Source organism: Hydractinia symbiolongicarpus, chromosome 14, assembly GCF_029227915.1.
Source record: "Hydractinia symbiolongicarpus strain clone_291-10 chromosome 14, HSymV2.1, whole genome shotgun sequence".
NCBI classification, from domain to species: Eukaryota; Metazoa; Cnidaria; class Hydrozoa; order Anthoathecata; family Hydractiniidae; genus Hydractinia; species Hydractinia symbiolongicarpus.
The window spans coordinates 7,613,297-7,637,500 of NC_079888.1; the positions used below are offsets into that span (position 1 = coordinate 7,613,297).

A 24,204-nucleotide genomic window follows, 5' to 3' on the forward strand; every position below is an offset into this window, starting at 1 on the left:
CCAACGTGGGGCCCGAACCCACAACCCTACGATGAAGAGTCTCATGCTGTACCGACTGCGCTAGCCGGGCCGATTCGTTATTAGATTCCGCCGTTAAAGCCGTCTTGGACTTACGCAACAATTGACCACGCCTAAGATTATTTAAAATTGGGCCACTCGCGTAATCCTACTGTTTGAGCTGGTAAAAGGTTACGTGAGTCGAAACAGGTTCAGAAATGTTAGCTTTCCATAAAGTAGACGTGGTACAGAAACAGACGAGGTGGCCGAGTGGTTAAGGCGATGGAATGCTAATCCATTGGGCTCTGCCCGCGTGGGTTCAAATCCCATCTTCGTCGCACATTCGCTTCTATGTTGTAATAGTTAGCCCTCTGGACTTTGAATTCAGCGATCCGAGTTCAAATCTCGGTAGAACCTGACCTTCTTTTTGGATTCTGATTTAATCTTTTGTTTAAAGAAAACGTGAGGGAAAGGCTGATTTATTTAAAATTGACTAAACCATATTTGAATGCTTTCAAGTCATTTCTTCAAAATTTGCCAGGTTTTTGGCAGAACTCATGCTTAGAAGGGAATTGGTGATTTCTAAGGCGCGTTGGTAAGGCAATTAAAAGTGTATCAGAAAACTCCCAACGCGGGGGCCGAACCCACAACCCTACGATGAAGAGTCTCATGCTGTACCGACTGCGCTAGCCGGGCCGATTCGTTATTAGATTCCGCCGTTAAAGCCGTCTTGGCCTTACACAACAATTGACCACACCTTAAATTACTTAAAATTGGGGCACTCGTGTAATCCCACTGTTTGAGCTGGTAAAAGGTTACGTGAGTCGAAACAGGTTCAGCAATGTTAGCTTTCCATAAAGTAGACGTGGTACAGAAACAGACAAGGTGGCCGAGTGGGTAAGGCGATGGACTGCTAATCCATTGGGCTCTGCCCGCGTGTGTTCGAATCCCATCTTCGTCGCACATTCGGTTCTATGGTGTAATAGTTAGCCCTCTGGACTTTGAATCCAGTGATCCGAGTTCAAATCTCCGTAGAACCTGACCTTCTTTTTGAATTCTGATTTAATCTTTTGTTTAAAGAAAACGTGAGGGAAAGGCTGATTTATTTAAAATTGACTAAGCCATATTTGAATGCTTTCAAGTCATTTCTTCAACATTTTCCAGGTTTGTGGCAGAACTCATGCTTAGAGGAGAATTGGTGATTTCCACGGCGCGTTCGTAATGCAATTAAAAGTGTATCAGAAAACGCCCAACGTGGGGCTCGATCCCACAAACCTGAGATTAAGAGTCTCATGCTCTACCGACTGAGCTTGCCGGGCCTCTTCGTTATTAGGTTCCGCCATTAAAGCCGTCTTGGACTTACACAACAATTGACCATGCCTAAGATTACTTAAAATTGGGCCACTCGCGTAATCCTACTGTTTGGGCTGGTAAACAGTTACGTGAGTCAAAACAGGTTCAGCAATGTTAGCTTTCCATAAAGTAGACGTGGTACAGAAACAGACGAGGTGGCCGAGTGGTTAAGGCGATGGACTGCTAATCCTTCGGGCTCTGCCCGCGTGGGTTCGAATCACATCTTCGTCGCACATGCGGTTCTATGGTGTAATGGTTAGCACTCTAGGCTTTGAATCCAGCGATCCGAGTTCAAATCTCGGTAGAACCTGACCTTCTTTTTGAATTCTTTTTTAATCTTTTGTTTAACAAATAGGTGAGGGAAAGGCTGATTTATTTAAATTTGAATAAGCCATATTTGAATGCTTTCAAGTCATGTCTTCAACATTTGCCAGGTTTATGGCAGAACTCACGCTTAGAGGAGAGTTGGTGATTTCCACGGCGCGTTCGTAATACAATTAAAAGTGTATCAAAAAACGCACAACGTGGGGCTCGAACCCACGACCCTGAGATTTAGAGTCTCATGCTCTACCGACTGAGCCAGCCTGGCTGATTCGGTATTAGGTTCCGCCATTAAAGCCGTCTTGGACTAACGCAACAATTAACCACACCTAAGATTACTTAAAATTGGGCCACTCGCGTAATCCTACTGTTTGGGCTGGTAAAAGGTTACGCAAGTCAAAACAGGTTCAGCAATGTTAGATTTCCATAAAGTAGACGTGGTACAGAAACAGACGAGGTGGCCGAGTGGTTAAAGAGACGGACTGCTAATCCTTTGGGCTCTGCCCGCGTGGGTTCGAATCCCATCTTCGTCGCACATTCGGTTCTATGGTGTAATGGTTAGCACTCTGGACTTTGAATCCAGCGATCCGAGTTCAACTCTCGGTAGAACCTGACCTTCTTATTGAATTCTGATTTAATCTTTTGTTTGAAAAATACGTGAGGGAAAGGCTGATATATTCAAAATTGAATAAGCCATATTTGAATGCTTTCAAGTCATTTCTTCAACATTTGCCAGGTTTATGGCAGAACTTATGCTTAGTGGAGAATTGGTGATTTGCACGGCGCGTTCGTAATACAATTAAAAGTGTATCAAAAAACGCCCAACGTGGGGCTCGAACCCACGACCCTGAGATTAAGAGTCTCATGCTCTACCGACTTAGCCAGCCGGGTTGATTCGGTATTAGGTTCCGCCATTAAAGCCGTCTTGGACTTACGCAACAATTGACCACACCTTAAATTACTTAAAATTGGGCCACTCGCGTAATCCTACTGTTTGGTTTAGTAACAGGTTACGTGAGTCGAAACAGGTTCAGCAAAACTTACGCAACAATTGACCACACCTTAAATTACTTAAAATTGGGCCAGTCGCGTAATCCGACTGTTTGGGCTAATAAAAGGTTACGTGAGTCGAAACAGGTTCAGCAATGTTAGCTTTCCATAGAGTAGACGTCGTAACGAAAAAGACGAGGTGGCCGAGTGGTTAAGGCGATGGACTGCTAATCCTTCGGGCTGTGCCCGCGTGGGTTCGAATCACATCTTAGTCGCACATGCGGTTCTATGGTGTAATGGTTAGCACTCTGGACTTTGAATCCAGAGATCCGAGTTCAAATCTTGGTAGAACCTGACCTTTTTTTTGAATTCTTTTTTAATCTTTTGTTTAACAAATACGTGAGGGAAAGGCTGATTTATTTAAAATTGACTAAGCCATATTTGAATGCTTTTAAGTCATTTCTTCAACATTTGCAAGGTTTATGGCAGAACTCATGCTTAGAGGAGAATTGGTGATTTCCACGGCGCGTTCGTAATGCAATTAAAAGTGTATCAGAAAACGCCCAACGTGGGGCTCGAACCCACGACCCTGAGATTAGGAGTCTCATGCTCTACCGACTGAGCTAGCTGGGCTGATTCGTTATTAGTTTCCGCCATTAAAGCCGTTTTGGACTAACGCAACAATTAACCACACCTAAGATTACTTAAAATTGGGCCACTCGCGTAATCCTACTGTTTGGGCTAGTAAAAGGTTACGCAAGTCAAAACAGGTTCAGCAATGTTAGATTTCCATAAAGTAGACGTGGTACAGAAACAGACGAGGTGGCCGAGTGGTTAAGGCGATGGACAGCTAATCCTTTGGGCTCTGCCCGCGTGGGTTCGAATCCCATCTTCGTCGCACATTCGGTTCTATGGTGTAATGGTTAGCACTCTGGACTTTGAATCCAGCGATCCGAGTTCAACTCTCGGTAGAACCTGACCTTCTTTTTGAATTCTGATTTAATCTTTTGTTTGAAAAATACGTGAGGGAAAGGCTGATATATTCAAAATTAACTAAGCCATATTTTGGGCTGGTAAAAAGTTAACTGAGTAGAAACAGGTTCAGCAATGTTAGCTTTCCATAGAGTAGACGTCGTAACGAAAAAGACGAGGTGGCCGAGTGGTTAAGGCGATGGACTGCTAATCCTTCGGGCTGTGCCCGCGTGGGTTCGAATCACATCTTCGTCGCACATGCGGTTCTATGGTGTAATGGTTAGCACTCTGGACTTTGAATCCAGCGATCCGAGTTCAAATCTTGGTAGAACCTGACCTTTTTTTTGAATTCTTTTTTAATCTTTTGTTTAACAAATACGTGAGGGAAAGGCTGATTTATTTAAAATTGACTAAGCCATATTTGAATGCTTTCAAGTCATTTCTTCAACATTTGCAAGGTTTATGGGAGAACTCATGCTTAGAGGAGAATTGGTGATTTCCACGGCGCGTTCGTAATGCAATTAAAAGTGTATCAGAAAACGCCCAACGTGGGGCTCGAACCCACGACCCTGAGATTAAGAGTTTCATGCTCTACCGACTGAGCTAGTCGGGCTGATTCGTTATTAGGTTCCGCCATTAAAGCCGTCTTGGACTTACGCAACAATTGACCACACCTAAGATTACTTAAAATTGGGCCACTCGCGTAATCCTACTGTTTGGGCTGGTAAGAGGTTACGTGAGTCGAAACTGGTTCAGCAATGATAGCTTTCGATAAAGTAGACGTGGTACAGTAACAGACGAGGTGGCCAAGTGGTTAAGGCGATGGTGTGTTAATCCATTGGGCGCTGCTCGAGTGGGTTCGAATCCCATCTTCATCGCACATTCGGTTCTATGGTGTAATGGTTAGCACTCTGGGCTTTGAATCCCGCGATCCGAATTCAAATCTCGGTAGAATGTGACTTTCTTTCTGAACTCTGATTTAAACATTTGTTTGAAAAATACGTGGGGAAGGGATGATTTATCTAAAATTGACTAAGCCATATTTGAAAGCTTTCAAGACATTTCTTCAGCATTTGCCAGGTTTATGGCAGAACTCATGCTTAGAGGAGAATTAGTGATTTCCATGGCGCGTTCGTAATGCAATTAAAAGTGTATCAGAAAACGCCCAACGTGAGGCTCGAAACCACGACCCTGAGATTAAGAGTGTCATGCTCTACCGACTGAGCTAGCCGGGCTGATTTGTTATTACGTTCCGCCATTAAAGCCGTCATGGACTTACGCAACAATTGACCACACCTAAGATTACTTAAAATTGGGCCAATCGCGTAATCCTACTGTTTGGGCTGGTAAAAGGTTACGTGTGGCGAAACAGGTTCAGCAATGTTAGCTTTCCATAAAGTAGACGTGGTACAGAAAGAGGCGAGGTGGCCGAGTCGTTAAGGCGATGGACTGCTAATCCGTTGGGCTCTGCCCGCGTGGGTTCGAATCCCATCTTCGTCGCACATTCGGTTCTATGGTGTAATGTTTAGCACTCTGGACTTTGAATCCAGCGATCCGAGTTCAAATCTCGGTAGAACCTGACCTTCTCTTTGAATTCTGATTTAATCTTTTGTTAAAAAAATACGTGAGAGAAAGGCTGATTTATTTAAAATTGACTAAGCCATATTTGAATGCTTTCAAGTCATTTCTTCAATATTTGCCAGGTTTATGGCAGAACTCAGGCTTAGAGGAGAATTGGTGATTTCCCCGGCGCGTTCGTAATGCAATTAAAAGTGCAGCAGAAAACGCCCAACGTGGGGCTCGAATCCACGACCCTGAGATTAAGCGTTTCATGCTCTACCGACTGAGCTAGCCGGGCTGATTCGTTATTAGGTTCCGCCATTAAAGCCGTCTTGGACTTATGCAACAATTGACCACACCTTAAATTACTTAAAATTGGGCCACTCGCGTAATCCTACTGTTTGGGCTGGTAAAAGGTTACGTGAGTCGAAACTGGTTCAGCAATGATAGCTTTCCATAAAGTAGACGTGGTACAGTAACAAACGAGGTGGCCAAGTGGTTAAGGCGATGGTCTGTTAATCCATTGGGCGCTGCTCGCGTGGGTTCGAATCCCATCTTCATCGCACATTCGGTTCTATGGTGTAATGGTTAGCACTCTGGACTTTGAATCCCGCGATCCGAGTTCAAATCTCGGTAGAACCTGACCTTCTTTTTGAATTCTGATTTAATCTTTTGTTTAAAGAAAACGTGAGGGAAAGGCTGATTTATTTAAAATTGACTAAACCATATTTGAATGCTTTCAAGTCATTTCTTCAAAATTTGCCAGGTTTTTGGCAGAACTCATGCTTAGAGGGGAATTGGTGATTTCTAAGGCGCGTTGGTAAGGCAATTAAAAGTGTATCAGAAAACTCCCAACGCGGGGCCCGAACCCACAACCCTACGATGAAGAGTCTCATGCTGTACCGACTGCGCTAGCCGGGCCGATTCGTTATTAGATTCCGCCGTTAAAGCCGTCTTGGCCTTACACAACAATTGACCACACCTTAAATTACTTAAAATTGGGGCACTCGTGTAATCCCACTGTTTGAGCTGGTAAAAGGTTACGTGAGTCGAAACAGGTTCAGCAATGTTAGCTTTCCATAAAGTAGACGTGGTACAGAAACAGACAAGGTGGCCGAGTGGGTAAGGCGATGGACTGCTAATCCATTGGGCTCTGCCCGCGTGTGTTCGAATCCCATCTTCGTCGCACATTCGGTTCTATGGTGTAATAGTTAGCCCTCTGGACTTTGAATCCAGTGATCCGAGTTCAAATCTCCGTAGAACTTGACCTTCTTTTTGAATTCTGATTTAATCTTTTGTTTAAAGAAAACGTGAGGGAAAGGCTGATTTATTTAAAATTGACTAAGCCATATTTGAATGCTTTCAAGTCATTTCTTTAACATTTGCCAGGTTTATGGCAGAACTCATGCTTAGAGGAGAATTGGTGATTTCCACGGCGCGTTCGTAATGCAATTAAAAGTGTATTAGAAAACGCCCAACGTGGGGCTCGAACCCACGACCCTGAGATTAAGAGTCTCATGCTCTACCGACTGAGCTAGCCGGGCTGATTCGTTATTAGGTTCCGCCATTAAAGCCGTCTTGGACTTACGCAACAATTGACCACACCTAAGGTTACTTAAAATTGGGCGACTCGCGTAATCCTACTGTTTGGGCTGGTAACAGGTTACGTGAGTCGAAACAGGTTCAGCAATGTTAGCTTTCCATAAAGTGGACGTGGTACAGAAACAGACCAGGTGGCCGAGTGGTTAAGGCGATGGACTGCTAATCCATTGGGCTCTGCCCGCGTGGGTTCGAATCTCACTTCGTCGCACATTCGGTTCTATGATGTAATGGTTAGCACTCTGGACTTTGAATCCAGCAATCCGAGTTCAAATCTCCGTAGAACCTGACCTTCTTTTTGAATTCTATTTAATCTTTTGTTTAACAAATACGTGAGGGAAAGGCTGATTTATTTAAATTTGAATAAGCCATATTTGAATGCTTTCAAGTCATTTCATCAACATTTGCCAGGTTTATGGCAGAACTCATGCTTAGAGGAGAATTGGTGATTTCCACGGCGCGTTCGTAATACAAATAAAAGTGTATCAAAAAACGCCCATTGTGGGGCTCGAAACCACGACCCTGAGATTAAGAGTCTCATGCTCTACCGACTGAGCCAGCCGGGCTGATTCGGTATTAGGTTCCGCCATTAAAGCTGTCTTGGACTTACGCAACAATTGACCACACCTTAGAATACCTAAAATTGGGCCAATGCGTAATCCTACTGTTTGGGCTGGTAAAAGGTTACGTGAGTCGAAACAGGTTCAGCAAAACTTACGCAACAATTGACCACACCTTAAATTACTTAAAATTGGGCCACGCGCGTAATCCTACTGTTTGGGCTGGTAAAAGGTTACGTGAGTCGAAACAGGTTCAGCAATGTTAGCTTTCCATAGAGTAGACGTTGTAAAGAAAAAGACGAGGTGGCCGAGTGGTTAAGGCGATAAACTGCTAATCCTTCGGGCTCTGTCCGCGTGGGTTCGAATCAGATCTTCGTCGCACATGCGGTTCTATGGTGTAATGGTTAGCACTCTGGACTTTGAATCCGGCGATCCGAGTTCAAATCTCGGTAGAACCTGACCTTCTTTTTGAATTCTTTTTTAATCTTTTGTTTAACAAATACGTGAGGGAAAGGCTGATTTATTTAAAATTGACTAAGCCATATTTGAATGCTTTCAAGTCATATCTTCAACATTTTCCAGGTTTGTGGCAGAACTCATGCTTAGAGGAGAATTGGTGATTTCCACGGCGCGTTCGTAATGCAATTAAAAGTGTATCAGAAAACGCCCAACGTGGGGCTCGATCCCACAAACCTGAGATTAAGAGTCTCATGCTCTACCGACTGAGCTTGCCGGGCCTCTTCGTTATTAGGTTCCGCCATTAAAGCCGTCTTGGACTTACACAACAATTGACCATGCCTAAGATTACTTAAAATTGGGCCACTCGCGTAATCCTACTGTTTGGGCTGGTAAACAGTTACGTGAGTCAAAACAGGTTCAGCAATGTTAGCTTTCCATAAAGTAGACGTGGTACAGAAACAGACGAGGTGGCCGAGTGGTTAAGGCGACGGACTGCTAATCCTTTGGGCTCTGCCCGCGTGGGTTCGAATCCCATCTTCGTCGCACATTCGGTTCTATGGTGTAATGGTTAGCACTCTGGACTTTGAATCCAGCGATCCGAGTTCAACTCTCGGCAGAACCTGACCTTCTTATTGAATTCTGATTTAATCTTTTGTTTGAAAAATACGTGAGGGAAAGACTTATATATTCAAAATTGAATAAGCCATATTTGAATGCTTTCAAGTCATTTCTTCAACATTTGCCAGGTTTATGGCAGAACTTATGCTTAGTGGAGAATTGGTGATTTGCACGGCGCGTTCGTAATACAATTAAAAGTGTATCAAAAAACGCCCAACGTGGGGCTCGAACCCACGACCCTGAGATTAAGAGTCTCATGCTCTACCGACTTAGCCAGCCGGGTTGATTCGGTATTAGGTTCCGCCATTAAAGCCGTCTTGGACTTACGCAACAATTGACCACACCTTAAATTACTTAAAATTGGGCCACTCGCGTAATCCTACTGTTTGGTTTAGTAACAGGTTACGTGAGTCGAAACAGGTTCAGCAAAACTTACGCAACAATTGACCACACCTTAAATTACTTAAAATTGGGCCAGTCGCGTAATCCTACTGTTTGGGCTAATAAAAGGTTACGTGAGTCGAAACAGGTTCAGCAATGTTAGCTTTCCATAGAGTAGACGTCGTAACGAAAAAGACGAGGTGGCCGAGTGGTTAAGGCGATGGACTGCTAATCCTTCGGGCTGTGCCCGCGTGGGTTCGAATCACATCTTCGTCGCACATGCGGTTCTATGGTGTAATGGTTAGCACTCTGGACTTTGAATCCAGAGATCCGAGTTCAAATCTTGGTAGAACCTGACCTTTTTTTTGAATTCTTTTTTAATCTTTTGTTTAACAAATACGTGAGGGAAAGGCTGATTTATTTAAAATTGACTAAGCCATATTTGAATGCTTTTAAGTCATTTCTTCAACATTTGCAAGGTTTATGGCAGAACTCATGCTTAGAGGAGAATTGGTGATTTCCACGGCGCGTTCGTAATGCAATTAAAAGTGTATCAGAAAACGCCCAACGTGGGGCTCGAACCCACGACCCTGAGATTAAGAGTCTCATGCTCTACCGACTGAGCTAGCTGGGCTGATTCGTTATTAGTTTCCGCCATTAAAGCCGTTTTGGACTAACGCAACAATTAACCACACCTAAGATTACTTAAAATTGGGCCACTCGTGTAATCCTACTGTTTGGGCTAGTAAAAGGTTACGCAAGTCAAAACAGGTTCAGCAATGTTAGATTTCCATAAAGTAGACGTGGTACAGAAACAGACGAGGTGGCCGAGTGGTTAAGGCGATGGACAGCTAATCCTTTGGGCTCTGCCCGCGTGGGTTCGAATCCCATCTTCGTCGCACATTCGGTTCTATGGTGTAATGGTTAGCACTCTGGACTTTGAATCCAGCGATCCGAGTTCAACTCTCGGTAGAACCTGACCTTCTTTTTGAATTCTGATTTAATCTTTTGTTTGAAAAATACGTGAGGGAAAGGCTGATATATTCAAAATTAACTAAGCCATATTTTGGGCTGGTAAAAAGTTAAGTGAGTAGAAACAGGTTCAGCAATGTTAGCTTTCCATAGAGTAGACGTCGTACAGAAACAGACGAGGTGGCCGAGTGGTTAAGGCGATGGACTGCTAATCCTGCGGGCTTAGCCCGCGTGGGTTCGAATCACATCTTCGTCGCACATGCGGTTCTATGGTGTAATGGTTAGCACTCTGGACTTTGAATCCAGCGATCCGAGATCAAATCTCGGTAGAACCTGACCTTCTTTTTGAATTCTTTTTTAATCTTTTGTTTAACAAATACGTGAGGGAAAGGCTGATTTATTTAAAATTGAATAAGCCATATTTGAATGCTTTCAAGTCATTTCTTCAACATTTTCCAGGTTTATGGCAGAACTTATGCTTAGTGGAGAATTGGTGATTTCCACGGCGCGTTCGTAATACAATTTAAAGTGTATCAAAAAACGCCCAACGTGGGGCTCGAACCCACGACCCTGAGATTAAGAGTCTCATGCTCTACCGACTTAGCCAGCCGGGTTGATTCGGTATTAGGTTCCGCCATTAAAGCCGTCTTGGACTTACGCAACAATTGACCACACCTTAAATTACTTAAAATTGGGCCACTCGCGTAATCCTACTGTTTGGGCTGGTAACAGGTTACGTGAGTCGAAACAGGTTCAGCAAAACTTACGCAACAATTGACCACACCTTAAATTACTTAAAATTGGGCCAGTCGCGTAATCCTACTGTTTGGGCTGATAAAAGGTTACGTGAGTCGAAACAGGTTCAGCAATGTTAGCTTTCCATAGAGTAGACGTCGTAACGAAAAAGACGAGGTGGCCGAGTGGTTAAGGCGATGGACTGCTAATCCTTCGGGCTGTGCCCGCGTGGGTTCGAATCACATCTTCGTCGCACATGCGGTTCTATGGTGTAATGGTTAGCACTCTGGACTTTGAATCCAGCGATCCGAGTTCAAATCTTGGTAGAACCTGACCTTTTTTTTGAATTCTTTTTTAATCTTTTGTTTAACAAATACGTGAGGGAAAGGCTGATTTATTTAAAATTGACTAAGCCATATTTGAATGCTTTCAAGTCATTTCTTCAACATTTGCAAGGTTTATGGGAGAACTCATGCTTAGAGGAGAATTGGTGATTTCCACGGCGCGTTCGTAATGCAATTAAAAGTGTATCAGAAAACGCCCAACGTGGGGCTCGAACCCACGACCCTGAGATTAAGAGTTTCATGCTCTACCGACTGAGCTAGTCGGGCTGATTCGTTATTAGGTTCCGCCATTAAAGCCGTCTTGGACTTACGCAACAATTGACCACACCTAAGATTACTTAAAATTGGGCCACTCGCGTAATCCTACTGTTTGGGCTGGTAAGAGGTTACGTGAGTCGGAACTGGTTCAGCAATGATAGCTTTCCATAAAGTAGACGTGGTACAGTAACAGACGAGGTGGCCAAGTGGTTAAGGCGATGGTGTGTTAATCCATTGGGCGCTGCTCGAGTGGGTTCGAATCCCATCTTCATCGCACATTCGGTTCTATGGTGTAATGGTTAGCACTCTGGGCTTTGAATCCCGCGATCCGAATTCAAATCTCGGTAGAATGTGACTTTCTTTCTGAACTCTGATTTAAACATTTGTTTGAAAAATACGTGAGGAAGGGATGATTTATCTAAAATCGAATAAGCCATATTTGAAAGCTTTCAAGACATTTCTTCAGCATTTGCCAGGTTTATGGCAGAACTCATGCTTAGAGGAGAATTAGTGATTTCCATGGCGCGTTCGTAATGCAATTAAAAGTGTATCAGAAAACGCCCAACGTGAGGCTCGAAACCACGACCCTGAGATTAAGAGTGTCATGCTCTACCGACTGAGCTAGCCGGGCTGATTTGTTATTACGTTCCGCCATTAAAGCCGTCATGGACTTACGCAACAATTGACCACACCTAAGATTACTTAAAATTGGGCCACTCGCGTAATCCTACTGTTTGGGCTGGTAAAAGGTTACGCAAGTCAAAACAGGTTCAGCAATGTTAGATTTCCATAAAATAGACGTGGTACGGAAAGAGGCGAGGTGGCCGAGTGGTTAAGGCGATGGACTGCTAATCCGTTGGGCTCTGCCCGCGTGGGTTCGAATCCCATCTTCGTCGCACATTCGGTTCTATGGTGTAATGTTTAGCACTCTGGACTTTGAATCCAGCGATCCGAGTTCAAATCTCGGTAGAACCTGACCTTCTCTTTGAATTCTGATTTAATCTTTTGTTAAAAAAATACGTGAGAGAAAGGCTGATTTATTTAAAATTGACTAAGCCATATTTGAATGCTTTCAAGTCATTTCTTCAATATTTGCCAGGTTTATGGCAGAACTCAGGCTTAGAGGAGAATTGGTGATTTCCCCGGCGCGTTCGTAATGCAATTAAAAGTGCAGCAGAAAACGCCCAACGTGGGGCTCGAATCCACGACCCTGAGATTAAGCGTTTCATGCTCTACCGACTGAGCTAGCCGGGCTGATTCGTTATTAGGTTCCGCCATTAAAGCCGTCTTGGACTTATGCAACAATTGACCACACCTTAAATTACTTAAAATTGGGCCATTCGCGTAATCCTACTGTTTGGGCTGGTAAAAGGTTACGTGAGTCGAAACTGGTTCAGCAATGATAGCTTTCCATAAAGTAGACGTGGTACAGTAACAAACGAGGTGGCCAAGTGGTTAAGGCGATGGTCTGTTAATCCATTGGGCGCTGCTCGCGTGGGTTCGAATCCCATCTTCATCGCACATTCGGTTCTATGGTGTAATGGTTAGCACTCTGGACTTTGAATCCAGCGATCCGAGATCAAATCTCGGTAGAACCTGACCTTCTTTTTGAATTCTTTTTTAATCTTTTGTTTAACAAATACGTGAGGGAAAGGCTGATTTATTTAAAATTGAATAAGCCATATTTGAATGCTTTCAAGTCATTTCTTCAACATTTTCCAGGTTTATGGCAGAACTTATGCTTAGTGGAGAATTGGTGATTTCCACGGCGCGTTCGTAATACAATTTAAAGTGTATCAAAAAACGCCCAACGTGGGGCTCGAACCCACGACCCTGAGATTAAGAGTCTCATGCTCTACCGACTTAGCCAGCCGGGTTGATTCGGTATTAGGTTCCGCCATTAAAGCCGTCTTGGACTTACGCAACAATTGACCACACCTTAAATTACTTAAAATTGGGCCACTCGCGTAATCCTACTGTTTGGGCTGGTAACAGGTTACGTGAGTCGAAACAGGTTCAGCAAAACTTACGCAACAATTGACCACACCTTAAATTACTTAAAATTGGGCCAGTCGCGTAATCCTACTGTTTGGGCTGATAAAAGGTTACGTGAGTCGAAACAGGTTCAGCAATGTTAGCTTTCCATAGAGTAGACGTCGTAACGAAAAAGACGAGGTGGCCGAGTGGTTAAGGCGATGGACTGCTAATCCTTCGGGCTGTGCCCGCGTGGGTTCGAATCACATCTTCGTCGCACATGCGGTTCTATGGTGTAATGGTTAGCACTCTGGACTTTGAATCCAGCGATCCGAGTTCAAATCTTGGTAGAACCTGACCTTTTTTTTGAATTCTTTTTTAATCTTTTGTTTAACAAATACGTGAGGGAAAGGCTGATTTATTTAAAATTGACTAAGCCATATTTGAATGCTTTCAAGTCATTTCTTCAACATTTGCAAGGTTTATGGGAGAACTCATGCTTAGAGGAGAATTGGTGATTTCCACGGCGCGTTCGTAATGCAATTAAAAGTGTATCAGAAAACGCCCAACGTGGGGCTCGAACCCACGACCCTGAGATTAAGAGTTTCATGCTCTACCGACTGAGCTAGTCGGGCTGATTCGTTATTAGGTTCCGCCATTAAAGCCGTCTTGGACTTACGCAACAATTGACCACACCTAAGATTACTTAAAATTGGGCCACTCGCGTAATCCTACTGTTTGGGCTGGTAAGAGGTTACGTGAGTCGAAACTGGTTCAGCAATGATAGCTTTCCATAAAGTAGACGTGGTACAGTAACAGACGAGGTGGCCAAGTGGTTAAGGCGATGGTGTGTTAATCCATTGGGCGCTGCTCGAGTGGGTTCGAATCCCATCTTCATCGCACATTCGGTTCTATGGTGTAATGGTTAGCACTCTGGGCTTTGAATCCCGCGATCCGAATTCAAATCTCGGTAGAATGTGACTTTCTTTCTGAACTCTGATTTAAACATTTGTTTGAAAAATACGTGAGGAAGGGATGATTTATCTAAAATCGAATAAGCCATATTTGAAAGCTTTCAAGACATTTCTTCAGCATTTGCCAGGTTTATGGCAGAACTCATGCTTAGAGGAGAATTAGTGATTTCCATGGCGCGTTCGTAATGCAATTAAAAGTGTATCAGAAAACGCCCAACGTGAGGCTCGAAACCACGACCCTGAGATTAAGAGTGTCATGCTCTACCGACTGAGCTAGCCGGGCTGATTTGTTATTACGTTCCGCCATTAAAGCCGTCATGGACTTACGCAACAATTGACCACACCTAAGATTACTTAAAATTGGGCCACTCGCGTAATCCTACTGTTTGGGCTGGTAAAAGGTTACGCAAGTCAAAACAGGTTCAGCAATGTTAGATTTCCATAAAATAGACGTGGTACGGAAAGAGGCGAGGTGGCCGAGTGGTTAAGGCGATGGACTGCTAATCCGTTGGGCTCTGCCCGCGTGGGTTCGAATCCCATCTTCGTCGCACATTCGGTTCTATGGTGTAATGTTTAGCACTCTGGACTTTGAATCCAGCGATCCGAGTTCAAATCTCGGTAGAACCTGACCTTCTCTTTGAATTCTGATTTAATCTTTTGTTAAAAAAATACGTGAGAGAAAGGCTGATTTATTTAAAATTGACTAAGCCATATTTGAATGCTTTCAAGTCATTTCTTCAATATTTGCCAGGTTTATGGCAGAACTCAGGCTTAGAGGAGAATTGGTGATTTCCCCGGCGCGTTCGTAATGCAATTAAAAGTGCAGCAGAAAACGCCCAACGTGGGGCTCGAATCCACGACCCTGAGATTAAGCGTTTCATGCTCTACCGACTGAGCTAGCCGGGCTGATTCGTTATTAGGTTCCGCCATTAAAGCCGTCTTGGACTTATGCAACAATTGACCACACCTTAAATTACTTAAAATTGGGCCATTCGCGTAATCCTACTGTTTGGGCTGGTAAAAGGTTACGTGAGTCGAAACTGGTTCAGCAATGATAGCTTTCCATAAAGTAGACGTGGTACAGTAACAAACGAGGTGGCCAAGTGGTTAAGGCGATGGTCTGTTAATCCATTGGGCGCTGCTCGCGTGGGTTCGAATCCCATCTTCATCGCACATTCGGTTCTATCGTGTAATGGTTAGCACTCTGGACTTTGAATCCCGCGATCCGAATTCAAATCTCGGTAGAATGTGACTTTCTTTCTGAACTCTGATTTAAACATTTGTTTGAAAAATACGTGAGGAAAGGATGATTTATCTAAAATTGACTAAGCCATATTTAAAAGCTTTCAAGACATTTCTTCAACATTTGCCAGGTTTATGGCAGAACTCATGCTTAGAGGAGAATTAGTGATTTCCATGGCGCGTTCGTAATGCAATTAAAAGTGTATCGGAAAACGCCCAACGTGAGGCTCGAAACCACGACCCTGCGATTAAGAGTGTCATGCTCTACCGACTGAGCTAGCCGGGCTGATTTGTTATTAGGTTCCGTTATTAAAGCTGTCTTAGACTTACGCAACAATTGACCACACCTTAAATTACTTAAAATTGGGCCACTCGTGTAATCCTACTGTTTGGGCTGGTAAAAGGTTACGTGAGTCGAAACAGGTTCAGCAATGTTAGCTTTCCATATGGTAGACGTCGTACAGAAACAGACGAGGTGGCCGAGTGGTTAAGGCGATGGACTGCTAATCCTTCGGGCTCTGCCCGCGTGAGTTCGAATCCCATCTTCGTCGCACATTCGGTTCTATGGTGTAATGGTTAGCACTCTGGACTTTGAATCCCGCGATCCGAATTCAAATCTCGGTAGAATGTGACTTTCTTTCTGAACTCTGATTTAATCTTTTGTTAAAAAAATACGTGAGAGAAAGGCTGATTTATTTAAAATTGACTAAGCCATATTTGAATGCTTTCAAGTCAATTCTTCAATATTTGCCAGGTTTATGGCAGAACTCAGGCTTAGAGGAGAATTGGTGATTTCCCCGGCGCGTTCGTAATGCAATTAAAAGTGCAGCAGAAAACGCCCAACGTGGGGCTCGAATCCACGACCCTGAGATTAAGCGTTTCATGCTCTACCGACTGAGGTAGCCGGGCTGATTCGTTATTAGGTTCCGCCATTAAAGCCGTCTTGGACTTATGCAACAAATGACCACACCTTAAATTACTTAAAATTGGGCCACTCGCGTAATCCTACTGTTTGGGCTGGTAAAAGGTTACGTGAGTCGAAACAGGTTCAGCAAAACTTACGCAACAATTGACTACACCTTAAATTACTTAAAATTGGGCCAGTCGCGTAATCCTACTGTTTGGGCTAGTAAAAGGTTACGTAAGTCAAAGCAGATTCAGCAATTTTAGATTTCAATAAAGTAGACGTGGTACAGAAACAGACGAGGTGGCCGAGTGGTTAAGGCGATGGACTGCTAATCCATTGGGCTCTGCCCGCATGGGTTCGAATCCCATCTTCGTCGCACATTCGGTTCTATGGTGTAATGGTTTTCACTCTGGACTTTGAATCCAGCCATCCGAGTTCAACTCTCGGTAGAACCTGACCTTCTTTTTGAATTCTGATTTAATCTTTTGTTTGAAAAATACGTGAGGGAAAGGCTGATATATTCAAAATTAACTAAGCCATATTTGAATGCTTTCAAATCATTTCTTCAAAATTTGCCAGCTTTATGGCAGAACTCATGCTTAGAGGGGAATTGGTGATTTCCACGCCGCGTTCATAATGCAATTAAAAGTGCAGCACAAAACGCCCAACGTTGTGCTTGAACCCACGACCCTGAGATTAAGAGTCTCATGCTCTACCGAATGAGCTAGCCGGGCTGATTCGTTATTAGGTTCCGCCATTAAAGCCGTCTTGAACTTACGCAACAATTGACCACACCTTACATTACTTAAAATTGGGCCACTCGCGTAATCCTACTGTTTGGGCTGGTAAAAGGTTACGTGAGTCGAAACAGGTTCAGCAATGTTAGCTTTCCATAGAGTAGACGTCGTACAGAAACAGACAAGGTGGCCGAGTGGTTAAGGCGATGGACTGCTAATCCTTCGGGCTCTGTCCGCGTGGGTTCGAATCACATCTTCGTCGCACATGTGGTTCTATGGTGTAATGGTTAGCACTCTGGACTTTAAATCCAGCGATCCGAGTTCAAATCTCGGTAGAACCTGACCTTCTTTTCGAATTCTTTTTTAATCTTTTGTTTAACAAATACGTGAGGGAAAGGCTGATTTGTTTAAAATTGACTAAACCATATTTGAATGCTTTCAAGTCATTTCTTCAACATTTGCCAGGTTTATGGCAGAACTCATGCTTAGAGGAGAATTGGTGATTTCCACGGCGCGTTCGTAATGCAATTAAAGGTGTATCAGAAAACGCCCAACGTGGGGCTCGAACACACGACCCTGAGATTAAGAGTCTCATGCTCTGCCGACTGAGCTAGCCGGGCTGATTCGTTATTAGGTTCCGCCATTAAAGCCGTCTTGGACTTACGCAACAATTGACCACACCTAAGATTACTTAAAATTGGGCCACTAGCGTAATCCTACTGTTTGGGCTGGTAAAAGGTTACGTGTGTCGAAACAGGTTCAGCAATGTTAGCTTTCCATAAAGTAGACGTGGTACAGAAACAGACGAGGTGGCCGAGTGGTTAAGGCGATGGACTGCTAATCCGTTGGGCTCTGCCCGCGTGGGTTCGAATCCCATCTTCGTCGCACATTCGGTTCTATGGTGTAATGTTTAGCACTCTGGACTTTGAATCCAGCGATCCGAGTTCAAATCTCGGTAGAACCTGACCTTCTTTTTGAATTCTTATTTAATCTTTTGTTTAAAAAATACGTGAGGAAAGGCTAATTTAGTTAAAATTGACTAAGCCATATTTGAATACTTTCAAGTCATTTCTTCAACATTTGCCAGGTTTATGGCAGAACTCATGCTTAGAGGAGAATTGGTGATTTCCACGGCGCGTTCGTAATGCAATTAAAAGTTTATCAGAAAACGCCCAACGTGGGGCTCGAACCCACGACCCTGAGATTAAGAGTCTCATGCTCTACCGACTGAGCTAGCCGGGCTGATTCGTTATTAGGTTCCGCCATTAAAGCCGTCTTGGACTTACACAACAATTGACCACGCCTAAGATTACTTAAAATTGGGCCACTCGCGTAATCCTACTGTTTGGGCTGGTAAACACTTACGTGAGTCAAAACAGGTTCAGAAATGTTAGCTTTCCATAAAGCAGACGTGGTACAGAAACAGACGAGGAGGCCGAGTGGTTAAGGCGATGGACTGCTAATCCATTGGGCTCTGCCCGCGTGGGTTCGAATCCCATCTTCGTCGCACATTCGGTTCTATGGTGTAATGGTTAGCACTCTGGACTTTGAATACAGCGATCCGAGTTCAACTCTCGGTAGAACCTGACCTTCCTTTTTAATTCTGATTTAATCTTTTTTTTGAAAAATACGTGAAGGAAAGGCTGATTTATTCAAAATTGACTAAGCCATATTTGAATGCTTTCAAGTCATTTCTTCAAAATTTGCCAGGTTTATGGCAGAACTCATGCTTAGAGGGGAATTGGTGATTTCCACGGCGCGTTCATAATGCAATTAAAAGTGCAGCAGAAAACGCCCATTGTGGAGCTCGAATCCACGACCCTGAGATTAAGAGTCTCATGCTCTACCGACTGAGCTAGCCGGGCTGATACGTTATTAGGTTCCGCCATTAAAGCCGTCTTGGACTTACACAACAATTGACCACGGCTAAGATTACTTAAAACTTGGGCCACTCGCGTAATCCTACTGTTTGGGCTGGTAAACCTTTACGTGAGTCAAAACAGGTTCAGCAATGTTAGCTTTCCATAAAGTAGACGTGGTACAGAAAAAGATGAAGTGGCCGAGTGGTTAAAGCGATGGACTGCTAATCCATAGGGCTCTGCCCGCGTGGGTTCGAATCCCATCTTCGTCGCTAATTTGGTTCTATGGTGTAATGGTTAGCACTCTGGACTTTGAATCCAGCGATCCGAGTTCAAATCTCGGTAGAACCTGACCTTCTTTTTGAATTCTTATTTAATCTTTTGTTTAAAAAATACGTGAGGAAAGGCTAATTTAGTTAAAATTGACTAAGCCATATTTGAATGCTTTCAAGTCATTTCTTCAACATTTGCCAGGTTTATGGCAGAACTCATGCTTAGAGGGGAATTGGTGATTTCCACGGCGCGTTCGTAATGCAATTAAAAGTTTATCAGAAAACGCCCAACGTGGGGCTCGAACCCACGACCCTGAGATTAAGAGTCTCATGCTCTACCGACTGAGCTAGCCGGGCTGATTCGTTATTAGGTTCCGCAATTAAAGCCGTCTTGGACTTACACAACAATTGACCACGCCTAAGATTACTTAAAATTGGGCCACTCGCGTAATCCTACTGTTTGGCTGGCAAACAGTTACGTGAGTCAAAACAGGTTCAGAAATGTTAGCTTTCCATAAAGTAGACGTGGTACAGAAACAGACGAGGTGGCCGAGTGGTTAAGGCGATGGACTGCTAATCCATTGGGCTCTGCCCGCGTGGGTTCGAATCCCATCTTCGTCGCACATTCGGTTCTATGGTGTAATGGTTAGCACTCTGGACTTTGATTCCAGCGATCCGAGTTCAACTCTCGGTAGAACCTGACCTTCCTTTTTAATTCTGATTTAATCTTTTTTTTGAAAAATACGTGAGGGAAAGGCTGATTTATTCAAAATTGACTAAGCCATATTTGAATGCTTTTAAGTCATTTCTTCAAAATTTGCCAGGTTTATGGCAGAACTCATGCTTAGAGGGGAATTGGTGATTTCCACGGCGCGTTCATAATGCAATTAAAAGTGCAGCAGAAAACGCCCATTGTGGAGCTCGAATCCACGACCCTGAGATAAAGAGTCTCATGCTCTACCGACTGAGCTAGCCGGGCTGATTCGTTATTAGGTTCCGCAATTAAAGTCGTCTTGGACTTACACAACAATTTACCACGCCTAAGATTACTTAAAATTGGGCCACTCGCGTAATCCTACTGTTTGGGCTGGTAAACAATTACGTGAGTCTCATGCTCTACCGACTGAGCTAGCCGGGCTGATTCGTTATTAGGTTCCGCAATTAAAGTCGTCTTGGACTTACACTACAATTTACCACTCCTAAGATTACTTAAAATTGGGCCACTCGCGTAATCCTACTGTTTGGGCTGGTAAACAGTTACGTGAGTCAAAAAAGGTTCAGCAATGATAGCTTTCCATAAAGTAGACGTGGTACAGCAACCGACGAGGTGGCCGAGTGGTTAAGGCGATGGACTGCTAATCCATTGGGCTCTGCCCGCGTGGGTTCGAATCCCATCTTCGTCGCACATTCGGTTCTATGGTGTAATGGTTAGCACTCTGGACTTTGAATCCAGCGATCCGAGTTCAACTCTCGGTAGAACCTGACCTTCTTTTTGAATTCTGATTTAATCTTTTGTTTAAAGAAAACGTGAGGGAAAGGCTGATTTATTTAAAATTGACTAAGCCATATTTGAATGCTTTCAAGTCATTTCTTTAACATTTGCCAGGTTTATGGCAGAACTCATGCTTAGAGGAGAATTGGTGATTTCCACGGCGCGTTCGTAATGCAATTAAAAGTGCAGCAGAAAACGCCCATTGTGGGGCTCGAATCCACGACCCTGAGATTAAGAGTCTCATGCTCTACCGACTGAGCTAGCCGGGCTGATTCGTTATTAGGTTCCGTTATTAAAGCTGTCTTGGACTTACGCAACAATTGACCACACCTTAAATTACTTAAAATTGGGGCGCTCGCGTAATCCCACTGTTTGGGCTGGTAAAAGGTTACGTGAGTCGAAACAGGTTCAGCAATGTTAGCTTTCCATAACGTAGACGTGGTACAGAAACAGACGAGGTGACCGAGTGGTTAAGGCGATGGACTGCTAATCCATTGGGCTCTGCCCTCGTGGGTTCGAATCCCACTTGGTCGCACATTCGGTTCTATGATGTAATGGTTAGCACTCTGGACTTTGAACCCAGCGATTCGAGTTCAAATCTCGGTAGAACCTGATTTTCTTTTTGAACTCTGATTTAATCATTTGTTTAAGAAATGCGTGAGGAAGGGATGATTTATCTAAAATTGACTAAGCCATATTTGAATGCTTCCAAGTCATTTCTTCAAAATTTGCCAGGTTTATGGCAGAACTCATGCTTAGAGGAGAATTGGTGATTTCCACGGCGCGTTCGTAATGCAATTAAAAGTTTATCAGAAAACGCCCAACGTGGGGCTCGAACCCATGACCCTGAGATTAGGAGTCTCATGCTCTACCGACTGAGCTAGCGGGCTGATTCGTTATTAGGTTCCGCCATTAAAGCCGTCTTGGACTTACACAACAATTGACCACGCCTAAGATTACTTAAAATTGGGCCACTCGCGTAATCCTACTGTTTGGGCTGGTAAACAGTTACGTGAGTCAAAACAGGTTCAGCAATGTTAGCTTTCCATAAAGTAGACGTGGTACAGAAACCGACGAGGTGGCCGAGTGGTTAAGGCGATGGACTGCTAATCCATTGGGCTCTGCCCGCGTGGGTTCGAATCCCATCTTCGTCGCGCATTCGGTTCTATGGTGTAATGGTTAGCACTCTGGACTTTGAATCCAGCGATCCGAGTTCAACTCTCGGTAGAACCTGACCTTCCTTTTTAATTCTGATTTAATCTTTTTTTTGAAAAATACGTGAGGGAAAGGCTGATTTATTCAAAATTGACTAAGCCATATTTGAATGCTTTCAAGTCATTTCTTCAAAATTTGCCAGGGTTATGGCAGAACTCATGCTTAGAGGGGAATTGGTGATTTCCACGGCGCGTTCAAAATGCAATTAAAAGTGCAGCAGAAAACGCCCATTGTGGAGCTCGAATCCACGACCCTGAGATTAAGAGTCTCATGCTCTACCGACTGAGCTAGCCGGGCTGATTCGTTATTAGGTTCCGCAATTAAAGCCGTCTTGGACTTACACAACAATTTACCACGCCTAAGATTACTTAAAATTGGGCCACTCGCGTAATCCTACTGTTTGGGCTGGTAAACAGTTACGTGAGTCAAAACAGGTTCAGCAATGTTAGCTTTCCATAAAGTAGACGTGGTACAGCAACCGACGAGGTGGCCGAGTGGTTAAGGCGATGGAGTGCTAATCCATTTGGCTCTGCCCGCGTGGGTTCGAATCCCATCTTCGTCGCACATTCGGTTCTATGGTGTAATGGTTAGCACTCTGGACTTTGAATCCAGCGATCCGAGTTCAACTCTCGGTAGAACCTGACCTTCCTTTTTAATTCTGATTTAATCTATTTTTTGAAAAATACGTGAAGGAAAGTCTGATTTATTTAAAATTGACTAAGCCATATTTGAATGCTTTCAAGTCATTTCTTCAAAATTCGCCAGGTTTATGGCAGAACTCATGCTTAGAGGGGAATTGGTGATTTCCACGGCGCGTTCATAATGCAATTAAAAGTGCAGCAGAAAACGCCCATTGTGGAGCTCGAATCCACGACCGTGAGATTAAGAGTCTCATGCTCTACCGACTGAACTAGCCAGGCTGATTCGTTATTAGGTTCCGTTACTAAAGCTGTCTTGAACTTACGCAACAATTGACCACACCTTAAATTACTTAAAATTGGGGCACTCGCGTAATCCCACTGTTTGGACTGGTATAAGGTTACGTGAGTCGAAACAGGTTCAGCAATGTTAGCTTTCCATAACGTAGACGTGGTACAGAACCAGACGAGGTGGCCGAGTGGTTAAGGCGATGGACTGCTAATCCATTGGGCTCTGCCCGCGTGGGTTCGAATCCCATCTTCGTCGCGCATTCGGTTCTATGGTGTAATGGTTAGCACTCTGGACTTTGAATCCAGCGATCCGAGTTCAACTCTCGGTAGAACCTGACCTTCCTTTTTAATTCTGATTTAATCTTTTTTTTGAAAAATACGTGAGGGAAAGGCTGATTTATTCAAAATTGACTAAGCCATATTTGAATGCTTTCAAGTCATTTCTTCAAAATTTGCCAGGGTTATGGCAGAACTCATGCTTAGAGGGGAATTGGTGATTTCCACGGCGCGTTCAAAATGCAATTAAAAGTGCAGCAGAAAACGCCCATTGTGGAGCTCGAATCCACGACCCTGAGATTAAGAGTCTCATGCTCTACCGACTGAGCTAGCCGGGCTGATTCGTTATTAGGTTCCGCAATTAAAGCCGTCTTGGACTTACACAACAATTTACCACGCCTAAGATTACTTAAAATTGGGCCACTCGCGTAATCCTACTGTTTGGGCTGGTAAACAGTTACGTGAGTCAAAACAGGTTCAGCAATGTTAGCTTTCCATAAAGTAGACGTGGTACAGCAACCGACGAGGTGGCCGAGTGGTTAAGGCGATGGACTGCTAATCCATTGGGCTCTGCCCGCGAGGGTTCGAATCCCATCTTCGTCGCACATTCGGTTCTATGGTGTAATGGTTAGCACTCTGGACTTTGAATCCAGCGATCCGAGTTCAACTCTCGGTAGAACCTGACCTTCCTTTTTAATTCTGATTTAATCTATTTTTTGAAAAATACGTGAAGGAAAGTCTGATTTATTTAAAATTGACTAAGCCATATTCGAATGCTTTCAAGTCATTTCTTCAAAATTCGCCAGGTTTATGGCAGAACTCATGCTTAGAGGGGAATTGGTGATTTCCACGGCGCGTTCATAATGCAATTAAAAGTGCAGCAGAAAACGCCCATTGTGGAGCTCGAATCCACGACCGTGAGATTAAGAGTCTCATGCTCTACCGACTGAACTAGCCAGGCTGATTCGTTATTAGGTTCCGTTACTAAAGCTGTCTTGGACTTACGCAACAATTGACCACACCTTAAATTACTTAAAATTGGGGCACTCGCGTAATCCCACTGTTTGGACTGGTATAAGGTTACGTGAGTCGAAACAGGTTCAGCAATGTTAGCTTTCCATAACGTAGACGTGGTACAGAAACAGACGAGGTGGCCGAGTGGTTAAGGCGATGGACTGCTAATCCATTGGGCTCTGCCCGCGTGGGTT

At 43.9% G+C, this 24,204-nt stretch overlaps 53 non-coding genes across 53 annotated transcripts in view; 39 read left to right on the forward strand and 14 right to left on the reverse strand.

The window, feature by feature from the left end:
• Positions 1–253: 253 nt before the first annotated feature.
• On the forward strand, positions 254–335 carry Trnas-gcu (transfer RNA serine (anticodon GCU)). Its single transcript has one exon. It is a non-coding gene; the product is annotated as a tRNA-Ser (tRNA).
• A 1,876-nt stretch (positions 336–2,211) lies between these two features.
• On the forward strand, positions 2,212–2,283 carry Trnaq-uug (transfer RNA glutamine (anticodon UUG)). Its single transcript has one exon. It is a non-coding gene; the product is annotated as a tRNA-Gln (tRNA).
• A 206-nt stretch (positions 2,284–2,489) lies between these two features.
• Trnak-cuu (transfer RNA lysine (anticodon CUU)) lies at positions 2,490–2,562 on the reverse strand. Its single transcript has one exon. It is a non-coding gene; the product is annotated as a tRNA-Lys (tRNA).
• Positions 2,563–2,943: 381 nt separating this feature from the next.
• Positions 2,944–3,015, forward strand: Trnaq-uug (transfer RNA glutamine (anticodon UUG)). Its single transcript has one exon. It is a non-coding gene; the product is annotated as a tRNA-Gln (tRNA).
• A 206-nt stretch (positions 3,016–3,221) lies between these two features.
• Positions 3,222–3,294, reverse strand: Trnar-ccu (transfer RNA arginine (anticodon CCU)). The gene has a single exon. It is a non-coding gene; the product is annotated as a tRNA-Arg (tRNA).
• Positions 3,295–3,566: 272 nt separating this feature from the next.
• Trnaq-uug (transfer RNA glutamine (anticodon UUG)) lies at positions 3,567–3,638 on the forward strand. The gene has a single exon. It is a non-coding gene; the product is annotated as a tRNA-Gln (tRNA).
• Positions 3,639–3,895: 257 nt separating this feature from the next.
• On the forward strand, positions 3,896–3,967 carry Trnaq-uug (transfer RNA glutamine (anticodon UUG)). The gene has a single exon. It is a non-coding gene; the product is annotated as a tRNA-Gln (tRNA).
• A 206-nt stretch (positions 3,968–4,173) lies between these two features.
• Positions 4,174–4,246, reverse strand: Trnak-cuu (transfer RNA lysine (anticodon CUU)). Its single transcript has one exon. It is a non-coding gene; the product is annotated as a tRNA-Lys (tRNA).
• Positions 4,247–5,051: 805 nt separating this feature from the next.
• Trnas-gcu (transfer RNA serine (anticodon GCU)) lies at positions 5,052–5,133 on the forward strand. The gene has a single exon. It is a non-coding gene; the product is annotated as a tRNA-Ser (tRNA).
• Positions 5,134–5,140: 7 nt separating this feature from the next.
• Positions 5,141–5,212, forward strand: Trnaq-uug (transfer RNA glutamine (anticodon UUG)). The gene has a single exon. It is a non-coding gene; the product is annotated as a tRNA-Gln (tRNA).
• A 551-nt stretch (positions 5,213–5,763) lies between these two features.
• Trnaq-uug (transfer RNA glutamine (anticodon UUG)) lies at positions 5,764–5,835 on the forward strand. Its single transcript has one exon. It is a non-coding gene; the product is annotated as a tRNA-Gln (tRNA).
• Positions 5,836–6,664: 829 nt separating this feature from the next.
• Trnak-cuu (transfer RNA lysine (anticodon CUU)) lies at positions 6,665–6,737 on the reverse strand. Its single transcript has one exon. It is a non-coding gene; the product is annotated as a tRNA-Lys (tRNA).
• Positions 6,738–7,738: 1,001 nt separating this feature from the next.
• Trnaq-uug (transfer RNA glutamine (anticodon UUG)) lies at positions 7,739–7,810 on the forward strand. Its single transcript has one exon. It is a non-coding gene; the product is annotated as a tRNA-Gln (tRNA).
• Positions 7,811–8,272: 462 nt separating this feature from the next.
• Positions 8,273–8,354, forward strand: Trnas-gcu (transfer RNA serine (anticodon GCU)). The gene has a single exon. It is a non-coding gene; the product is annotated as a tRNA-Ser (tRNA).
• Positions 8,355–8,361: 7 nt separating this feature from the next.
• On the forward strand, positions 8,362–8,433 carry Trnaq-uug (transfer RNA glutamine (anticodon UUG)). The gene has a single exon. It is a non-coding gene; the product is annotated as a tRNA-Gln (tRNA).
• Positions 8,434–8,639: 206 nt separating this feature from the next.
• Trnak-cuu (transfer RNA lysine (anticodon CUU)) lies at positions 8,640–8,712 on the reverse strand. The gene has a single exon. It is a non-coding gene; the product is annotated as a tRNA-Lys (tRNA).
• A 381-nt stretch (positions 8,713–9,093) lies between these two features.
• Positions 9,094–9,165, forward strand: Trnaq-uug (transfer RNA glutamine (anticodon UUG)). Its single transcript has one exon. It is a non-coding gene; the product is annotated as a tRNA-Gln (tRNA).
• A 206-nt stretch (positions 9,166–9,371) lies between these two features.
• Trnak-cuu (transfer RNA lysine (anticodon CUU)) lies at positions 9,372–9,444 on the reverse strand. Its single transcript has one exon. It is a non-coding gene; the product is annotated as a tRNA-Lys (tRNA).
• Positions 9,445–9,716: 272 nt separating this feature from the next.
• Positions 9,717–9,788, forward strand: Trnaq-uug (transfer RNA glutamine (anticodon UUG)). The gene has a single exon. It is a non-coding gene; the product is annotated as a tRNA-Gln (tRNA).
• Positions 9,789–10,045: 257 nt separating this feature from the next.
• On the forward strand, positions 10,046–10,117 carry Trnaq-uug (transfer RNA glutamine (anticodon UUG)). Its single transcript has one exon. It is a non-coding gene; the product is annotated as a tRNA-Gln (tRNA).
• Positions 10,118–10,323: 206 nt separating this feature from the next.
• On the reverse strand, positions 10,324–10,396 carry Trnak-cuu (transfer RNA lysine (anticodon CUU)). The gene has a single exon. It is a non-coding gene; the product is annotated as a tRNA-Lys (tRNA).
• Positions 10,397–10,777: 381 nt separating this feature from the next.
• On the forward strand, positions 10,778–10,849 carry Trnaq-uug (transfer RNA glutamine (anticodon UUG)). The gene has a single exon. It is a non-coding gene; the product is annotated as a tRNA-Gln (tRNA).
• A 206-nt stretch (positions 10,850–11,055) lies between these two features.
• Trnak-cuu (transfer RNA lysine (anticodon CUU)) lies at positions 11,056–11,128 on the reverse strand. Its single transcript has one exon. It is a non-coding gene; the product is annotated as a tRNA-Lys (tRNA).
• Positions 11,129–11,933: 805 nt separating this feature from the next.
• Trnas-gcu (transfer RNA serine (anticodon GCU)) lies at positions 11,934–12,015 on the forward strand. The gene has a single exon. It is a non-coding gene; the product is annotated as a tRNA-Ser (tRNA).
• Positions 12,016–12,022: 7 nt separating this feature from the next.
• Positions 12,023–12,094, forward strand: Trnaq-uug (transfer RNA glutamine (anticodon UUG)). The gene has a single exon. It is a non-coding gene; the product is annotated as a tRNA-Gln (tRNA).
• A 551-nt stretch (positions 12,095–12,645) lies between these two features.
• On the forward strand, positions 12,646–12,717 carry Trnaq-uug (transfer RNA glutamine (anticodon UUG)). The gene has a single exon. It is a non-coding gene; the product is annotated as a tRNA-Gln (tRNA).
• A 206-nt stretch (positions 12,718–12,923) lies between these two features.
• Positions 12,924–12,996, reverse strand: Trnak-cuu (transfer RNA lysine (anticodon CUU)). The gene has a single exon. It is a non-coding gene; the product is annotated as a tRNA-Lys (tRNA).
• Positions 12,997–13,377: 381 nt separating this feature from the next.
• Trnaq-uug (transfer RNA glutamine (anticodon UUG)) lies at positions 13,378–13,449 on the forward strand. Its single transcript has one exon. It is a non-coding gene; the product is annotated as a tRNA-Gln (tRNA).
• Positions 13,450–13,655: 206 nt separating this feature from the next.
• Positions 13,656–13,728, reverse strand: Trnak-cuu (transfer RNA lysine (anticodon CUU)). The gene has a single exon. It is a non-coding gene; the product is annotated as a tRNA-Lys (tRNA).
• An 805-nt stretch (positions 13,729–14,533) lies between these two features.
• Trnas-gcu (transfer RNA serine (anticodon GCU)) lies at positions 14,534–14,615 on the forward strand. Its single transcript has one exon. It is a non-coding gene; the product is annotated as a tRNA-Ser (tRNA).
• Positions 14,616–14,622: 7 nt separating this feature from the next.
• Positions 14,623–14,694, forward strand: Trnaq-uug (transfer RNA glutamine (anticodon UUG)). Its single transcript has one exon. It is a non-coding gene; the product is annotated as a tRNA-Gln (tRNA).
• A 1,816-nt stretch (positions 14,695–16,510) lies between these two features.
• Positions 16,511–16,592, forward strand: Trnas-gcu (transfer RNA serine (anticodon GCU)). Its single transcript has one exon. It is a non-coding gene; the product is annotated as a tRNA-Ser (tRNA).
• A 908-nt stretch (positions 16,593–17,500) lies between these two features.
• Positions 17,501–17,573, reverse strand: Trnak-cuu (transfer RNA lysine (anticodon CUU)). The gene has a single exon. It is a non-coding gene; the product is annotated as a tRNA-Lys (tRNA).
• Positions 17,574–17,756: 183 nt separating this feature from the next.
• Positions 17,757–17,838, forward strand: Trnas-gcu (transfer RNA serine (anticodon GCU)). The gene has a single exon. It is a non-coding gene; the product is annotated as a tRNA-Ser (tRNA).
• A 7-nt stretch (positions 17,839–17,845) lies between these two features.
• Positions 17,846–17,917, forward strand: Trnaq-uug (transfer RNA glutamine (anticodon UUG)). Its single transcript has one exon. It is a non-coding gene; the product is annotated as a tRNA-Gln (tRNA).
• Positions 17,918–18,122: 205 nt separating this feature from the next.
• On the reverse strand, positions 18,123–18,195 carry Trnak-cuu (transfer RNA lysine (anticodon CUU)). The gene has a single exon. It is a non-coding gene; the product is annotated as a tRNA-Lys (tRNA).
• Positions 18,196–18,378: 183 nt separating this feature from the next.
• Positions 18,379–18,460, forward strand: Trnas-gcu (transfer RNA serine (anticodon GCU)). Its single transcript has one exon. It is a non-coding gene; the product is annotated as a tRNA-Ser (tRNA).
• Positions 18,461–19,002: 542 nt separating this feature from the next.
• Trnas-gcu (transfer RNA serine (anticodon GCU)) lies at positions 19,003–19,084 on the forward strand. The gene has a single exon. It is a non-coding gene; the product is annotated as a tRNA-Ser (tRNA).
• Positions 19,085–19,091: 7 nt separating this feature from the next.
• Trnaq-uug (transfer RNA glutamine (anticodon UUG)) lies at positions 19,092–19,163 on the forward strand. Its single transcript has one exon. It is a non-coding gene; the product is annotated as a tRNA-Gln (tRNA).
• Positions 19,164–19,368: 205 nt separating this feature from the next.
• Trnak-cuu (transfer RNA lysine (anticodon CUU)) lies at positions 19,369–19,441 on the reverse strand. Its single transcript has one exon. It is a non-coding gene; the product is annotated as a tRNA-Lys (tRNA).
• A 182-nt stretch (positions 19,442–19,623) lies between these two features.
• Trnas-gcu (transfer RNA serine (anticodon GCU)) lies at positions 19,624–19,705 on the forward strand. The gene has a single exon. It is a non-coding gene; the product is annotated as a tRNA-Ser (tRNA).
• Positions 19,706–19,712: 7 nt separating this feature from the next.
• Positions 19,713–19,784, forward strand: Trnaq-uug (transfer RNA glutamine (anticodon UUG)). The gene has a single exon. It is a non-coding gene; the product is annotated as a tRNA-Gln (tRNA).
• A 621-nt stretch (positions 19,785–20,405) lies between these two features.
• On the forward strand, positions 20,406–20,487 carry Trnas-gcu (transfer RNA serine (anticodon GCU)). The gene has a single exon. It is a non-coding gene; the product is annotated as a tRNA-Ser (tRNA).
• Positions 20,488–20,494: 7 nt separating this feature from the next.
• Positions 20,495–20,566, forward strand: Trnaq-uug (transfer RNA glutamine (anticodon UUG)). The gene has a single exon. It is a non-coding gene; the product is annotated as a tRNA-Gln (tRNA).
• An 827-nt stretch (positions 20,567–21,393) lies between these two features.
• Trnar-ccu (transfer RNA arginine (anticodon CCU)) lies at positions 21,394–21,465 on the reverse strand. The gene has a single exon. It is a non-coding gene; the product is annotated as a tRNA-Arg (tRNA).
• A 183-nt stretch (positions 21,466–21,648) lies between these two features.
• Positions 21,649–21,730, forward strand: Trnas-gcu (transfer RNA serine (anticodon GCU)). Its single transcript has one exon. It is a non-coding gene; the product is annotated as a tRNA-Ser (tRNA).
• A 7-nt stretch (positions 21,731–21,737) lies between these two features.
• On the forward strand, positions 21,738–21,809 carry Trnaq-uug (transfer RNA glutamine (anticodon UUG)). Its single transcript has one exon. It is a non-coding gene; the product is annotated as a tRNA-Gln (tRNA).
• Positions 21,810–22,360: 551 nt separating this feature from the next.
• Positions 22,361–22,432, forward strand: Trnaq-uug (transfer RNA glutamine (anticodon UUG)). The gene has a single exon. It is a non-coding gene; the product is annotated as a tRNA-Gln (tRNA).
• Positions 22,433–22,894: 462 nt separating this feature from the next.
• Trnas-gcu (transfer RNA serine (anticodon GCU)) lies at positions 22,895–22,976 on the forward strand. The gene has a single exon. It is a non-coding gene; the product is annotated as a tRNA-Ser (tRNA).
• Positions 22,977–22,983: 7 nt separating this feature from the next.
• Positions 22,984–23,055, forward strand: Trnaq-uug (transfer RNA glutamine (anticodon UUG)). The gene has a single exon. It is a non-coding gene; the product is annotated as a tRNA-Gln (tRNA).
• Positions 23,056–23,517: 462 nt separating this feature from the next.
• Positions 23,518–23,599, forward strand: Trnas-gcu (transfer RNA serine (anticodon GCU)). The gene has a single exon. It is a non-coding gene; the product is annotated as a tRNA-Ser (tRNA).
• Positions 23,600–23,606: 7 nt separating this feature from the next.
• Trnaq-uug (transfer RNA glutamine (anticodon UUG)) lies at positions 23,607–23,678 on the forward strand. The gene has a single exon. It is a non-coding gene; the product is annotated as a tRNA-Gln (tRNA).
• A 462-nt stretch (positions 23,679–24,140) lies between these two features.
• Positions 24,141–24,204, forward strand: part of Trnas-gcu (transfer RNA serine (anticodon GCU)) — an 82-nt gene continuing 18 nt past the window's right edge. Inside the window, exon 1 of the tRNA in view lies at positions 24,141–24,204. This exon is cut by the window's right edge and continues 18 nt beyond it. This is a non-coding gene — a tRNA (tRNA-Ser).